Genomic DNA, 5,395 nt, shown 5'->3' on the forward strand with positions numbered 1-5,395 from the left:
AATTGGTGAGTCTAGATGAAATAATTGCCAAACTTGAACAAAGAAGCTATACACTGTGGATTTAGATCAGTGGTTTGGTGGCCTGCCTTGCAAGTGCAAGGACCCAAGTTCAATCCCTGGTACCCCCTACAAAAGAAGTTATACACACACTGAAGAATTGAATGAAAAGCAATGAGACAAAAACATTAATAAAATCCTACCAAATAAGAGATGCTCCAGTGCAGTAAATTCTCTTCTGACTGCCTTGATACCAAAATCACACAAGGAGCCAACCAAAAAGAACTACAAACCTATTTTATTAATGAACATAGATGTGAATATCCTTCCCAAGATACTGGCAAATAGAATGTCACAAATCATTAAAAAGATAATGCATCTTAAGCAAGCAAGCTTCAACTCTGGGAAGCAATGATAATTCAATATGCATGAACCAATAAATTTAATACAACATATACATGAAGCAAAGACAAAAATTACATAATCGATGCAGAAAAAGTCTTTCACACAATCCAATTTCTATTCATGATTAATATCCTGAAAAAAATAGGAGTAAAAGAACTTTATCTCTATCTGATAAATGCCATTTATAATAAACACACTGAAGTATTATACTAAATGAAGAAAAACAAAAAGCATTTCCTCTATGATCAGGAATAAATAAAAGATATCTACTGTCACTACCCTTATTCAGTATAATACTTAAAATTGTAGCCAGAACAAGTAAGCAAGAGAAAATATCAAATAAAAGTTACATATTAGAAAAGAGGTCAAACTACCTTCCTTCATAAATAATATCATCTTTTACATGAAGAATTGGAAAATGTAATCAAAACACTCCTAGAACTAATAATCAAGTTCAGCAGACAGCAGGATACAAAATCAATATGAACAAATCAATATTCTTTCAAAACTCCAATGACAAACTCACTATGAAAGAAGTGAAGGAAGCAATAGCATTCACAATAAGTACAAAATTAACTAAATGCTTAGAAATTAACATAAGAAGAGTAGCAAATACATCTACATTAAAACTGCAATATTCTGAAAAAAGAGATTGAAGATGACATTAGAAAATAGAAATATGCTCCCTGTCTTGGAAAGTCAGAAAGAGTATTGTCGAAATGGCTGTACTATCACAAATGATATGCAAATGTAATCCAGTCCCATTCAAACCATCAGTAGTCCTCATGGAACTAGAAAAATTTATCCATTTCATATGGAATCAAAGGAGAACTATAATACCAAAAGCAATGGTAAGAAACAAAAGCAAAATAGGAAAACTCACAATCCCAGATTTAAAGTGATATTATTAAGCTATGGTGGTAAAAACAGCATGGCATTGGCACAGAAGACTTGAAAAATAGAATAGAACAGAACAGAAGATGCAGCAACAATCCTAAGCACGTTTAGCTACCTGATCTTTGACCAAGGGGCCAAAACTTGCATGGGATGAAAGATATATTCTAACAAACAGCGCTGGAAAAATTAGCTACACACATACAGAAGATTGACTCCTGACCCATATCTCTCAAAATATATTACAATAAAAACATAATCAATGAAAGACATAAATATTAAAGCACAAAACTAGATATGCTGGAAGTTAGTATAGGTAAGTCTCTAGAAGACAGAGACACAAGCAAAGACTTTCTGAACAGAAACTTAATTTCACAAGAAGTAGCATCAACAAATGAGATTATAATCAACAAATGAGATTATATCAAATTAGAAATCTTTTGTACAGTAAAAGAAATAACTAATTGTGTAAACAGACAAAAATTGTTTGCTAGCTACTGCTGGGATAAAGAATTAGTATTGAGGGCTGGGGATTTAGCTCAGTGGTTCCACCACCTGCCTCAGAAGTGCAAGGTCCTAAATTCAATCCCTGGTACCAAAATAATAATAATAATAAAAAGAATTATTATCTAAAGTATATGAAGAAACCAAAAATATTAGACCACAAAAATAAAAGACCCAATCAAAAGTATTCAAATAAATTAAATATAAATGTTTAATAAATTCATAGAAAAGTATTACACATCTCTGTCCATTAGAGAAAGGGAAATTGAAACAACAATGATAATTAATCTTATTTCAGAAAGAATGATTATTGTCAAGAAATAAAATAATAACAAATCCCTAGAAAAACAAACCCTCCTAGCCCATTGGTAGGATTAGAAACTAGAACAATCACTATGGAGTAAAACACGTAAACACATAATATTAAAGTGATTAATGCATCCACATGTTTATGACAACACAAAATAATTGCTAAATCTTGGAAACAACCTGTATATCAAAGTGATAAGCGGATAAAAATGTATGTTATGTATACACAATGGAATAGCGCTCTGGGATAAAGAAGTTAAATTTGAGTCATTTATAGGAAAATTGATGAACCTTGAGACTAAAATATTAAATGAAATAAATCAGACCAAAAAACTTAAATATCTCATGGATTCTTTTATAGGGAAAATGCAAAGTATAAATAATACAAAGAGCAAAATAAAAGACAATAGGAAAGCAAATTGGAAGAAGCCTTATAGTTGGATAGAAAAATTTGAGAGAGAAGGAGGGGGAGGTAAAAAGAATTAAAATGTGTTATGTTCATCTGCTAACTCCCCATACTGAAGGTAATCATTATATACTGTGAACATGTACTAGTAAAAATTATAAAAGTCATAACTGCAAAACTTTAATTTAGTGCTAGTTTCAAATGCTTAAAAATCTTGATGAAACAATCTTGTTCAAACAAGAAGTCAAAACATTTCCTATTCAATAATTAGTAAGTGCTTTATGTTTTATACAAACCATTGAATTTTTTAAAAAGCAAATATTAGACATATTACATGAATATATTTTGAAGAACCCCATATAAGAGAAACACTATTGTAAAGACATAATAATGGGCTATGGGGCTTCAGGTAATGGTTAGTTTCTATCCATTTCTTCCTTTTTTATGAGGCACTGTTTGAATGGTGAAAATACTCTTGCAAAATATGTTAAATTTTTCTCTATTAAGGTTAGATGATATGTAGTGGTTTTAAATCCATACACAATGTTATCACTGGAAAATTTATCTGAAGAATAGTAGGTCATTTTTGTTAGATTCTTGAGCTACATATATATCCTTCAAAATCAGATTTGTGTTAGCTTGTGGAAGAGAAGATGGCCTTTCTGGCTTTGCTGGCACTGACACACTGCTGGACACATTTCCTGTCCAGGAGCCAGAATCGTCAACCTCCTCCTCTTCTTCCCCATCATGACTGAAGTTTTTACTTTAACAACTAAGCTTACCACAAGTAATTTCCTTTTTCAAAAATTTTCCTCCTCAATAATGATTTTTTCTGAGTTGTTTCTGAAAAGGGACTGTGGGACTCTTGTAAGCTGTTGAACACTTCTAGTTCATATAAATGTCCTCTTACATACACCTGACTGTTCTGTATATCCAATTGCTTGGCAGAATGAATGAATACTGCTTTGTTGCTCCTGAAATTGTAATCTGTTTAAATGAGTGCTACTGTCTGCATTTTGTCTGGTGGATGGTCGATAAATTTCAATAGAAGGGTGAGATGAAACATAGGTAAGTGTCACTGTAGGCTTTTTCTGAGATAAAGGATTCTCCTGCACAAAATTGAGTTCTTCATCAATGAGATCATCTGGTTCTGTCTTAATATAGATCACATCTTGAGAGGGAACTGGCTCCCTCAGAGCCTTCAACTGTTGGCATTAGTCAGGTTGTAGCTCCATATCATAAGTCTGTCTCATATTATTTATTTTCCATTCCTGTGAACACGTAGTAACTCTGGAATCTATTTTTTTCAGTTCTAGTGCTAGAAATAGCAAGGGGAGACACTGTAGCATCATGGCTTCTCTCATGTCTTCCACTGAAACCTCTTGTTTGAAGGCACATTACTATCAAAGATATTAATATTAGGAGACTTTAGACTAGAGGGTTTAGGTGTATCAGAGATAAGTTCATCTACTACCCCATGAAGCCACATGGTGAATTGAATTGTGTTTTTCCCTAGAAACAGGGACAGGTCCTCTGTTGTTTGGTCCTTATTTTTCTTGTTGGCCACTATGACCATAATGTAATCAGAAAGTGCTTCTTATTTCAGGATTCTCCTGGGGGATTATAATGAGTAAACTGGATACTCACACACACACAAACACATACACACACACACACACACACACACACACACACACACACACACACTAGCAACACACAGTGCCTGGTCCTTAGTAAAAATGGTAAGAGAACAGAGGAAACAAAAAAACAAACAAACAAACAAAAAAGCACTTTACAACATAAGCTCCTAATTCTTGCCATCTCCCCTTAATAGCACTCTGGATCTTGTGGTTGGTCTCCATGCCAATCTTCATGACTCCAAGGCAGCCATGGTTCTATACTGAGCTGCATCTTGCTTACCCGCAACCTACCCCAGGTTCTGCCTGGCAGCCTGGCCACCGACAGTTTGCCCCCACCACACACAATCAGTAGTACTCAATTTATAAAATAAATAAACATAAAACTACCATATCTTTATCCAGTCTCCAGTTGATGAGCAACTGGGCTGTTTCCAAGTTTTAGCTATTACAAACTGTGCTGCTATAAACATGGGTGTGCATATGTTTCTCTGAAATGATTCTTTTAATTCTTTTGGAAAGATATCCAGTAGAGGGATGGCTGGTTCAAATGGGACCTCTAGTTTTCTGAGGTATCTCCATAGTGATTTCCACAGTGATTGCTCCAGTCTGCACTCCCACCAACAGGGGAGAAGGGCTCCTTTCTCCCCACAACCCCACCAACTTTTGTTGTTGGTTGATTTCTTGATAGCAGTCATTCTTTCTGGCATGAGGTAGAATCTCAGTATTGTTTTCATCTGCATCTCTTGAATGACCAGTGATGTTGAACATATTTTCATATATTCATTTGCTGCTTTTACTTCTTTGTCTGAGAAATGTCAGTTTGTTTCATATGCCCATTTTTAAAGGGTCTGAATGTTTTAGTTTTTTAAAATTTTTCTATTGACTTCTATTTTTATCTTGATCATTTATTTTTTTCATTGAGTTTATTGGTACTTTTTAAGTAAAAATAGTTACATTCATCTTTGGGATCTTGTACCTTTACATTACAGATCTTGGTTCTCAGTTTTTCCCCATAACCCTGACCTCTATTCACCCCCTCCACCTACTTCTATTTACAAATATTTACTTCCGTTTTTTCTTTTTCTCATATTTTTTCTTTTCCTTTATTTCCTTTTCTCTACCCTTCCCACTTCCCCTACACTGTTAGCCATTTTCTTCCTATTTCACATTGTCAGGTACACAATTTGGATCTTACACTTTTTGTTTTTCACACCAGAGAAACTATTTGATATTTACATGT

The 5,395-nt window shown here is 33.9% G+C and overlaps 1 pseudogene; it reads right to left on the reverse strand.

Annotated features, from left to right (window-relative positions):
- Nucleotides 1-2,931: 2,931 nt before the first annotated feature.
- LOC104850313 lies at nucleotides 2,932-4,389 on the reverse strand (annotated as a pseudogene).
- Between the last annotated feature and the right edge of the window lie 1,006 nt (nucleotides 4,390-5,395).

This window comes from Fukomys damarensis, unplaced genomic scaffold (assembly GCF_012274545.1).
Source record: "Fukomys damarensis isolate Sample0158 unplaced genomic scaffold, DMR_v1.0_HiC HiC_scaffold_18, whole genome shotgun sequence".
NCBI classification, from domain to species: Eukaryota; Metazoa; Chordata; class Mammalia; order Rodentia; family Bathyergidae; genus Fukomys; species Fukomys damarensis.